Raw genomic sequence first — 12,178 nt, forward strand, 5'->3', positions numbered from 1 at the left:
TATAGTGTTTCATAGATCTTATCTTCTGAAAGAAATTGCATCCAAATTAAACACTTGAGAATATGAAAACACTATCCCAAGTTCATGGTTAAAGGTCCACACTTATAATATTAAATGAAGTACTGAAAAATCACCTGTCCTTAAACAATTTTTTTGAGAGATGGGAAATAAAAACCGGTTTCCTATTCAAGAACTATTTCTTTTGTAAAATGCTTCAGCTAAAACCTAAGCTAGAAGATATGGCTTTGACATGAAGGCTCGTCTTTTTTAACAAAACAACCATTTCTGTATCCAAGTTGCAAGGGAAGGATTTGTCAATCTGATTGAATCTTCCCTTTAGCTTTTCCCAACAGCTGTGTTCAGATAATTCATGACTCCTATGTTTCCTGAGCCCTGGAGAATTTCACACACATGTCTAGCTTGGTGCGCCACATTTTCAGAAGAATATGGAGAGCTTGGAGGAAGTCCAGGATAGGCCAGGGGAAATGATTAATGGGTTGGAAGTTGGAGTTTATGAAGAAAGGTTGTGAGATCTGATCTCTCGTTATGAGAAAAGTCTGAGTGGTGACTTAATAACACAAGGAGGTTAATAAGCAGCTGTTCTCCATCTTCACTAAGGGTGGATAAAATGAAATAAGATATAAATTGCAATAAGAACAAAAATGTGTTATAAATGAGAACTTCCTAGCGCTAAAATTGTTGAATTCTTAGGAAGTTCCTCCAAGAAGATGTGTAAGTGACTTCCCTGTTCTACAGTGATAGGGCTAAGATTATTAAGGGAAGATGAGATCATTTCTTAAGATCCGTCCTGGACCTATCTTCTTATAAGTATGCCTTATCATATTTGGAAAATTTATTTGCTTGAACTGTGTTCATTTCTTCCCTACCACTACCTCTATCCCTCTACCTCTACACTGCTAGCCAAGGATAGCCAGGGCACTGATCAACCGTGGTGCACCCTCGCCAGCTGCTCCATGCCCTTCCAAATTTGGTAACACATTTCTTGTCTGTCACTATTACACTCTGGCAACCAAAAGCATGTTGATGGTCATCTTCTATACCCCAAACCCATGGCAAGAAAAAACTAAAATGGAATGAAACATAGTATCCCACCTTTATTTCACAAGTGGTGCAAGGCAAATCATATGTCCTAGAAGTTGAGTCGTTTAGAAGGCTCAAATGTGTTGTATTCATCTGCTTATATCTTAGTTCATACAGTAGTATCTGGCAGTAGGTATTAAGCAAGTTCTTATCAACTGAATGAATTTAACTAGAATGGGAAGGTACACTGAACTTGAGAATGTCAAGGGTTTCTGATGTTTCCAAATGGTTCTTTATGCTAGATAGATCTAATGCCTATCCCTTACTGCCACACATGTGCCATTTAAAGACTTTATTCCCCCCATTATGTGTTATCTAGAGGATTTGGACAAAAGGGCCAGTTGCACCTCCTTCCCAGGTCCTTGATCCAAAAGAACACTCTGTAGGCTCAGAAGCATATGACAATGGGCTAAATTCTTAGTGGGGTTTTTAAATATGATTTGGAAAGTTCAGTGATTTTTTTTCTCTAAATTATCTTTTGTGCATATGTTTCTAACTTTATCCATGAAGGATATATAGCAACAGAAAATCTCTCACCCCAGTCATCGCATAACCTAAATAGTTCGGACTCAAAAATAAGGTAATCTGTTCTTTACATTTGATTCAATGCCTTGAAAAGCCTTTGGTCTAAACTTCCTAATTCTTTTCAGGACTCTTCTTCCAGTAAAACCAACAAATATCATAGTCAGTTATCATTGTCAGCTCGAACTTTTGCCCCAAGTCCATGACCATGTTCCTTTTGATCTTGCTTATTCAAACATACAATGAGTAAATCCATTTTTTCCTCACTATTAATTTTTATGTGTTCTCAAGGAAAATCTGAGAGGGTTACAAGTTGATGATTCTCATATGTTTGGGGGTTAGTCTCAGTTGTTTCATAATGGTTTTTTGCACTGTTTTTCTTGATCCAACTGCGAATATGATTCACAGATGGGATCAGTTTTTTACCTTCTTGTTCTGTGCTACTGCTCTTGACCCTTCTAATATTTTCATCCTGTGGTTCCTCTCTTTTGCTTGTTACTAATGGTCATGCCTAGTTACATAATTCCTGGAACAGGTGTTGACCAATTTGGACATATTTGAATATGGCATAAGCTTTTCTTATGGTTCATAAAGGGCTTATACGGGAGCACACCTCATGTGATCTAATGGATGGGGAAGTTATTTCTCCCTTAAGATTTTGCTCAGAACAGGCCTTACTAATAGTTTGGAAGATTGTGAGTGACACAGCATAATGCTGGATTGGGTCTTTGAAATCATCCAGCATGAATTTGAAAACACCTTTGACCCTCTACTCAACAGGAGAGTTTTCTGTTTACTTATTATTTTCCCTAAGCTAACTTCTCCAATTTTCAGCAGTTTCTGAGGTCTATTTATTTCACTTTAGACACCTTTTTTTGCAAGCAAGATTGAAGGCAGAGTAGCTAGGAAACTTAAATAAACATAATTAAATATAAAATGTTTATATTGATAATAGAATTCACTTCAGCCAATTAAAATTATTAATAGAAAAAAATATGTCAATGTCAAATCTAAGCCAATGCCTCTATTCCCACATGGGTAATGAGGATTAGTTTATATTTCCTGACAAGAAGATGGAAATTCACATTTCTTCCTGACCTTTCTAGATCATTCGGTGAAGATAGTATTAGACTGTAACCAAAATAAAGATTTTGATTAATTCAAAATTATTCTTTTAAGTCCCCACGAAAGTGAAATAGAGAGCATTTTCATTTCAAGCAGTGAGGTTATGCCTTCTTTGGATTGCTGAGAAAATGCTCAGGTCATAAATTCTTAGCTGCCAACATAACAATTGTGTCAGGGATCAATAGCTAAGGAGAATTGGAAATGCGTGTCTATATACTCACATCACCCTGGATCACAGTAGGAAAGTAATTTTGTGAAAATGTTGATCTTAGGCCTCTGACACTGTTTCTATATGAAGCATGAATTAAACAAATGTAAAAATTATTCCAAATTCCATGCAATGCGCTCATACAACTTCAGCCCACGTTGGCGTCGTTGTTTTTGAATATAAGACATACTTTTAAGGCAAGAGTAAAGTGTTTTGAGGCTGGTTTTATGTTGGTTTTGGTAATACTATACTCTCAAATCAAAAAGTTTGGAAATTTTCACGAGTGTCAAGAGGTCTGATTCATCAGGTTTATCTGAATTGGCATTTGATCTATTTTATCTCTAAATATTCCTGCAATTTCTGACTCCTTTCTCAGTAAAACTGCACCACACACTAGAAAATAGAGATACAAACATTTATTTGTATAATGTCGAAGGACAGTAGGAATAAGAACATGGTCATAAGACACAATCAGAGTCAATAAAGTGAAAACACCTTTTCCTTTAGCAGAAATGCTGACGTGGCAATGGGAATTGAGCAGGTAGTGATTTGCAATGACTACCTACTGAGAGGCATTGAGAATGCTAAAGTTCTCCACATTCACTTGCTAGTTATTTTTCAGGAAGGAACTAAGTTACTATTGAGCTTTTGAAAACTTGGGGAAATAACTCATTTTCAAGCAAATTTAAAGTGGAAAGTAAGCGTCAGTTTGAGGTTAGCATAGTTATGCATATTTTAAGGTTTAAAATAGGGCTCCTCTGGTACTTTATAAAGTAGTACAAGTATATATTTGTAAAACTAGACTTTTAATTCGTTTTGTTTAAAAGAAATTGCATCTGCACTCTGTCTACACCACTGGGTGCCAATACAGAGGCTCACTGAGGTGGGCAGGACCTGCTTTATGCTCTCAGTCCTTCACGACTTCTGACAAACCTGCATATTTCACATACATTAAATATTCCACAACAAACTTCGCCATCTGTGCTGTAGGGTAGTTTGTATTGGTCATGTGTTCTGTCAAGTTGACAGAGGTGCAAAGCTAAATGTGTGACACTCTAAGAATATGCATATATTTGAATAATTTGACTATTCAGTCCAACAATTTGCAAAGATGCTCTGAATACACATCCTGATAACACTTCCAGGGAACAGATAGTTTCTCATATTTGGGGGTGGGGCAGGGGAGGCAGAGAGATTTCTAACTGGAGTTCCTGAGTTCATTGAAGTCTTGTCTCTGACACTTAGCCATGTGAACTTGGGCAAATTATTTTCAGCACACAGGCTCTGGTTCTTCATTTACAAAATGAGAATAGTAATTTCTGACATTAGTCTTGAGAAGTTCTGGAATAGCTAATACAAATGAACTATTTTGGTAACTGTAAACCTTTAGGTAAAGTGAACTGAGTATATAATAATATTATATACTCAGTTCAACAACACATTCTTGACAACCACAAGAGGGTTCAGGGAAGGAAACTGTTTATAAATCTTTCTTTCCCTTCCCCCCAAATTAATGTTGGAGTGGCTAGGGAAATTCTTACAGCAATGAGTCTTAGCAATTATTAGGTCAAACCCCTTGGAGATTACGGAAAAATGCACGTATACATAACACTGCCTGAGACATTTGGGGGGATGGGACAGTCGTCTGATACTCATTTCCACAACCGTTAGGAAAGAGTGTTTCTCTAAGTGTGACCTCAGCTTTTCTGCATCGAATTGCTGGAGGTGCTTGCTAAAATGTTGCTTCCTGGATCTGTTCCACCCTTACTAACTCACTATTTCAAACGGAGAAACCTGCGTTTTAACACACATCCAGGTGATTTTTATGCTCAGAGAAAAGTCCAAGGATTCCAAGTTAAGAACTGCTGTCTTGTTTCTTAGTCTAAATCTTAAGGGCTGTTCTAGTCCCTCTGAGTGGTATGAAATAATGGGAAGATACTTCTTCCTTCAAGCAGGAAGCCAGGCAAAAGCTCGACAAGGTCCGTCCAAAACTAATTGAAAATGGTCCTTTGGACCTTAGCCACTTACATTCCCTCCAAGGGTCTAGGCTAGCGGACCCTAAGATTGCTCTTCTGCTGGGGCTGGGAGTAGTGATGAGGTTTGGGGGTGTGGGGGTGGGGCTAAGAGGAAGGTTAACTGCACCAACTGCTTCCCCCCACCCCCCAACCCCCAAACTATAACAGAAGGCTTTTTATTTCTCTTTGCTGACTAGGTTTATTATTAAAAGGGCTGGCTTATGTGTGTAAGTTTGCTAGGGAGGGAAGTGAAAACATCTGCAAAACCATGCAATGCCCTGGAACGGAACTCTTCTAATAAAAGATGTATCATTTTAAATGCGCTGAATTTTGATTCTGGTAATTCGTGCACTAGAGTGTCTATTTCGAGGCAGCGGAGGTATCATATGACAGCGCACGTCAAGGCACCGTGGAGCCCTCTCGTGGACTCCCCACCCACTCTCCCATTCACCGCTGAGAGGGCTGCTCGCGCTGCCGCTCCCCCCGGCGAGCTAGCATGCAACCTCCCCGTCTCTGCCGAGATCAAATGGAGCTCCTCGCTCAAGGGGTGCGAGTATTACCTCCGCCATGCAATTTCCACTATCAATAATTTAACTTCTTTGCTGCAGACCAGAAGGAGTACCTACCGGGCACCAAAGACTCGCACCCCCAGCCCCCTTCTTTTTAACCAAAGGGAACGGCCCCCAAATACTAGAGTCTGGGAGTTTACTGGCCGAAGTCTTCCCCAGACAGCTGCCTTGATGTTTACTTTGACAAATAGTGACTGAAAAGGTGGGTTTCTTTGCTTGCTTTCTCTGTTCGTTTTTCTCTCTGTTGGGTCTGCTGGAAAGCGTGTGGCTCGAGCGAAGTCTGTCATTGCTTCGGCTTCCAGGCTGGAGCAAGTAACTTGGTGTAACGTTATCTCGGGGCGTTCATGAATAAAGCATGCCGTTATTATCTTGATTGAATTCCTATTAGGCAAACTCTGGAGAGGTCAGTGCACGAACCCTGGTTAAGCCGGCGTGTTTAAGGCAGCGGAGTAAACCAATAGCCCCCCCTCCATGCTCTGTGCGATTGCATTGTCCACCTTTGCAAGCTCCGTGGTGCGGGAAGGTGCGGGAAGGTGCGGGAAGGTGTGGGAAGGTGTGTCTGTGGCCCTGGAAACGCACGCCCTCTCCCACAAAACTTGGGTGCTGGAAAGAGGGGGAAGGAAGTTGCAAAGGGGGAGAGTTAGATCCTGGGGAGTCCAACTGGCAGTCCCTCTCTCGGGGGCTGCAGAGCCGGGGTTTCCGCGGACGGCTCGCGACGCGGGGTTCCCTAGGCGGGGGCTCGACGCCCCTCGAAGCGGTCCGCGCGCTCCGTGCGTCCCACGAAGGGATCCTGGCTGGGCGCGGACTCCGTGGGGTCGCGCCGCTGCAACTGCAGGCGTGGGGAGCACCGGCCTGGGCAGCCCCGGGAACCCCGGGAGTCCCGGGGGCTGTACCCCGGCGAGGAAAAGGCGCGGCGTTCCCTTTAAGCAGCCGCCCCGCACGGGTATCAGTGGCGCGGGCGAGCCCGGGGAGGGGGGCGGGGGGCGGCGCCGTTTGACCAATCGAAGCTCAACCGAAGAGCTAAATAATGTCTGACCCGAGCCGGAGGCGCAGGCTGGAGCTCCGGGTCCCCGCCGCCGCCGCGCCCGGGCGCACCCGCGCGCTCGCCGTCCCGCGCACCCCGTCGCGCCGCGGGTTCCCGGGCGCAGTGGAGGAGCCGGTCCGGCGCGCCCCCCGCTTGCTCCTCGTGGGGCTTTGATGAGACGCTCGAGCTGCAGCTGCCACCGCTGCTGTGGGGCCGGCGGCGAGCGGCTCCGCGACGGGGACCGGCGCTGGGCGCAGGGGCCGGGCGCGGGACGAGGATGTGACTCCGCTGCGGGAGACCAGTGAGCTTTGTGTGGACCCCGAGGTAGGCGCGCGTCCGGCGCGGGGCTGGGTGCGGGAGCCGCCCGTCGGCGGGGCAAAGTTGGCTGGGGTGAGGGGGAGCCAGAAGTTGTGCAAGAGGCCAGAACTCCTGTCCTCCGCTCCTGGAGAACCGGGTGCTTGGAGTGGGGGCTGCTGGACTTGCTCTGGGGGAACTTTCTCCTCCATCCCACAACTCGGAGGGGTCACCTGAACCCCCCGCAGGAAAATCACCCTGGGAAGCCCTGAAGGGAAAGCGCAGAGAGACGCGGGGCTGAGTGATCCGAGCCAAGACCGCGCCCCGGGGATCCCCCCGAAAATTCCTCCTCCGAGGAGGGGTCGTGAAAGATTATTTAGGGCGCCAGCTGTCTAGGGACCTGAGGTGAGGGTGTCGGGACTGGGTTATTACTCCTCCCGTAGACTGGGAAAATTCTCTTGCAGATTAGTGGGGTGTGTGTGTGTGTGGGGGGTTCCCTTGCGCCCTCAGTCTGCATCCTGGTCCCCAAAGCTCGAGCCTGGCTGCGCACGGTCACCTGCTCCCTGTGAGTTGATGAAGCAAAGCGAACTTACAGAAATGCAGTGCCAGTTTGTCTTGGAAAACTTGGGACGCTCCAACCGTTCGGACCTAAGTGGGGTTCGGGGCGTCGTGGCTGGCTATGCCCACACCTCTCCCGGTCCCTTGCCCTCCCTTGGAACACCTGCAAAGGAAGTAAAAGTTTTGATTTTCAGGGACTGGGTGGGATGTTGGTGGGAGGGGTGGGGGGCGATGACCTGACTCGGTCCTTTCGGGGGTGCACCGTCGAGAAGGAATGAGCTGTGCCTGGAGAGAAATAGCTAATGTAAGGGGCTTTATGCCCGACGGGAGGAGGAGGGGAGTGGAATCCTGGGGGCACCCCTGGAAGGGAAAAATCTCGGGGCTGCGGTAGTGAACTGGAGTCGCAGTAGGAGGATGCTGTGTTTGTGTGTTGGGGGTGGAGCGGGGTGGAGGGGCGAGTAGGAGGAGAGGTAGGGAGAGCGCGCAAGGAAGGTAGAGGGTGCCCTCTGCCGGCCAAGCTGCCCAGAGCCACTGCTGGGGGTGGTGACTTGGGGGTGGGGAAGAGTTTTGCGGGATCCCTTCCGGAGCTGGTGGCGGGTATTTGTTGAAGGATGCTGCTGACACCCAACTCGAATGAATTTTGACTCGTTGCGCCTCTTTGGCACCAATGCAAAAAGGTTTCCTCGCGCCGGGAGATCTTTGACGGGATGCAGTTGGTGGTGTGTTAAAGCTCCTTGGACCTTATTTTAGGGTTCTTAAACTTACTCCTTAATGTCAGCAGTAACTAGCGAACATTTTCTGACAAGAATGCAGGAATGTTCTTGGCCAGAAGCAAAGAAAAGCATATTTCTGAGTGTTTATTAATTCTCCTAATGCATTTGTCTTTGAAAAGCAAAGCAATATGTTACTGAGAACGTGGGTTTTTAACTGCATATAAAATGAAGGCTCTTCAAAGAGGCTTCAAACTTAACTTATTGGAAAACACACCTTCCCCTTTGTTTTTATCTAAAAATCTATTTTTATATGAGTTTGTTATAAAGCCAGGAGACATTTAGGTCTTAAAATTGTATTTGTATATTTTTTGCCTTTTTATTTGTTGAGGTGTAATTACAAATTAATGCAGCTCAATATGGGCGTCCCCCAAGTTCACCTCATGATACCGCTATCATTTTAATTTGGAGGTTTCCGAGCTCTGGACTCCAAGTGCTTTAAGTTATCACCCTAATAGATCATATAGCGTGTAGAAGTAACACTGCAACGTTTTGTCTCTAGCAACTGTATTCCTTTTCACACAATCACTAACTCCTCTTCCCTCATTTTACACACGTTTTGTTTTAGAATTTTCTTTTGTGAGTTTACCTGTGGACTGGCAGCAGAGGTAATAGAAAGAAGAGACACTTGTTGAAATATATCCATAACCTTTACTGGAATTCAAAACATGTTGGTCACCATTACTGGAATTCCAGGGCTATAAAGTCGTTGTATTTCTTTACTTCTAACTTACTTTGCAAAGTGTGATGTTAGTACATATAGACTGGTAAGTAATAAGTATTATGATAGAAGAAGTCTTATGTATGTAGAGCTATTTTAAATCATTACAAAGCGTTCTGTTTATAAATGATATAAGCAGAAAGAAATAATTTCCAGATAAACAAGAATTACGCACATGTTTTGAAGCATTAGAACACTGCAGACACACTTAGAGATCACATTTTTTTAAAAGCAAAATAGCTGAGTAATTTTTAACATACCTTTGGAGGCTTTCATAGCCCATTCAGAGCGGAATTAGCAACTGGAGATGTTGTTTATTTTAAGGTGATATTTAAGGTCACTTAAGATGCCTAGTAGGGCAGCCTGGGAGTATCCCCAGAAAATGAAACATTTAGGAAGTCTGTTTTAGGATAAGTAGAACTTTTACTTGCAAACAAAAGGAACCCAGCAAGTGACCATTTGTCTAAAATTCAATGGTCACCTCAAGTAATTCATTTACTAGGTAAGCTAATTGCCTGAATCTCATAATGGCCAAAGGAGGTTGGAGAGGTGCTGGGATATTACTGGTTAATTTTGACTCCCTAGGAGTGGGGAAATCCTCTAAATAATGCAAATTTCAAAAAATCCTGCCTCAAAGTCTTTGGATTTCCTGCTTAATAAGGGCACCATTACAATGTAAGCTAGTCTCTTCTTCCTGGAATCTTTAAGAACCCCAGTTTTTCAATAGTCAAAATGCAGGTAATTGATTATTTCATTTTTGTGTGACATAAATAGCTCTAGGCTGTAAGTCAGCACCTGTTTACACTTTTTTTTACATTAATTTTTAAAACCTTATATAAATATCACCCCACCTTTTCTCCTCCCCCATTCACTTCTTCCCCAGATATAAGAGCCAGCAGTTTTGGGTTTCAATCATAGACTTAATCTTCTATTAAGCTTAAAGAATATTGAAAATATACACAAAGGCAAGGTCACAGACAAGTTGTTCATTAGCATTTTAAGATTTAGGAAGTTAGTCCCAGAGTAGTAAAAAAGAACCCTTTTAGATGTGAATGAAACCTGAATAAATACGGAATGTGGAGAAGTGTATGATAACTCTGAATATCTTTTAAAATGAAAGGCACTCCCATTTGGATGTCTTCTTTTATTTTAATGGTTAAAACACAATTTTCAACTTGCATCTCCACGTGTGGAAGATTTGCGTTTGCATAGGAGGGGGCTTGCCTAGCCCAATGCAAGAGAATATATTCCTTTAATAGGGTAATTACTAACTTGTCTCAACTTGTTTTCAAACGATTGTTATGGAGCACTCAGTTTCCACTAATTGCAAAATTGCTGCTTAATTGAAGGACTCTCAGCCAGCTAGCACAGCCATTCAGCCACTGGCAGGCTCTGTGATCTCAAGCTGTGAATTGCATTTTAAAGAGGAATGGAGGAGAGAATTCCGGGGAATTCTAGGTTTAAATACTGGCTGTTGTTCACTGGAGGGAGAAATCGTTTGAACAAGAGTCACATTAAGTTACGTTGTGATAAATTTTCTTTATTAGGATGAATAACATACCCAGATGGGCTTCAAAAGTGAAAGAGCAATCTTATTGGTTACACTCTGCATCCATTTACTGTTTAGTATGGAGTAATGTTAAGCAATAAACTCTGCTGGCAAATGAAATCCGTATGTCATTTGTATGAGGAGTTTAACCCTAATAAACAGAGGAAGACTTTGGTACATTTAAGCTTAGGCATACAGCCTCAAAGTCACTTAAACCTCCACTTCAGGCAGAGAATTGTTCAACACTAAATAATTTTATACTTACAATGCATCTCTGGCTTTCCATTATGCTTAATGCTAAAGCCTTAGAAAAGTTGTAAACCCAACTATATGGGGTCATATAGTTAAATACTATATGGGGTCATTATGGATGACAGATGCAAGGAGCTCACTAATACATTGACTTTGAAAGATTTCAGATTGAGGGAGTGGTAAATGGGTGTGTTCTCTAAGTGCAATAGAATGACAGTCTCCTTTCTATAGAGAAACCGAGTATCTGGAGAGAAGGAATATGGAAGTTTTCATTTAAGTGTAAGTACTCAAATTCAAGTACAAACTCAGGGACATTTATGCTCTTGGTCAGACAAATCTGACGAACTGAAATGGTTGCTAACAGGTGGCTCATTGCCCTGATAGCTCACTGATACAGGGCCTCAAGTGTGAAGGATGGGTGGTTGCATTAGATGAACTGGAGGTCTGGGTGTGGGACAGAAGGGGAAAGCGAAGGAAATTTACAAGCTTCAGTGACAGTCATAATAAAGTAAAAATTTATTTCCACAGGGCCCAGGGAGTAATGCATGTTATGTAGTTTTCCCCAAAGCTTCACTTGAAAGAACTTTTCATTGGTTGTCATGGTAGTAATGTCTTGATTTTGAAAGCTCCCAGAACCTAGTAGCTCTTAAATGTGCTTTCATCTTGGTTTCTTTGGTCTGACTTAAAGCTTTATGACGACCTTCTGTTTTTGACATGCCTCTACATTTTTGGAGGGAGGAGGGCAGGGAAGGGAGAATTCCTTAATTCTAAGACAATATAAGTAAGATGTGTAAAATTATAGGATAAAAAATCATTTAACTTCAAATTGGCTTATTAAATTAATAAATTAAATAATTAAATAAAACTAGCAGGCAGCCTGTCATTTAATTACAAACTAGTATGTATGAAATCAAGATTTATATAATGGAAATTCAAATAAATTGAACCGGCAATTTCAGTGCATTTACTCAGTTCATCAGAAGTTGAAGCAATAGTGCTGTCTTGAGAACAAAATCTGTGGCTTTACCATCCTAATGACTTTCTTGCCATCTGAGCCATTTTCCCAAGGCTACAGTTGGTAGAATTTCCATGCCACCCTGCTCAGATTTGGTGAGTGTGTATGTTGGCTTGATGATGGTTTTGAATGCATTTGCAATTGTAGGTGAGATTTCAAAACAGGCTTATCCACAACTCAATACCATATGCTAAGACCTTTACTACTTTAATATAGTAGCCAAATGAAGAATGGCCTGCCAGGAATAAGGACTGACCTCCTTTTTAAAGTTTATTATTTTCAAATATATGCACTGTGGTATGGAGTACAAAGGTTCTGATTTTATTCATTTGCTACGGGCAACTAGTTACACTTTCTGAGATACAGTAACACCAAATAAATTGAGTAGAGAAACCTTAAGAATGTCTTTGATCAATGATCTATTATTATAACTTCAATGATTTGAGGAGACTAAG

The 12,178-nt window shown here is 42.8% G+C and overlaps 1 protein-coding gene across 4 annotated transcripts in view; it reads left to right on the forward strand.

Moving 5' to 3' along the window:
- Positions 1–12,178, forward strand: part of BDNF (brain derived neurotrophic factor) — a 67,951-nt gene that overhangs the window by 19,150 nt on the left and 36,623 nt on the right. The window contains exon 1 of one of the 4 annotated variants that reach the window (XM_037522540.2): positions 6,824–6,888. The exons of the other annotated variants lie outside the window; for them this stretch is intronic. The gene's annotated coding sequence lies outside the window, so the exon portion shown is untranslated. Of the gene's footprint in view, positions 1–6,823; positions 6,889–12,178 lie in introns of those variants that run through there. 4 annotated transcript variants of the gene reach the window in all.

This window comes from Talpa occidentalis, unplaced genomic scaffold, assembly GCF_014898055.3.
Source record: "Talpa occidentalis isolate TD23 unplaced genomic scaffold, MPIMG_talOcc4v2.1 talOcc4.3, whole genome shotgun sequence".
Lineage (NCBI taxonomy): Eukaryota > Metazoa > Chordata > Mammalia > Eulipotyphla > Talpidae > Talpa > Talpa occidentalis.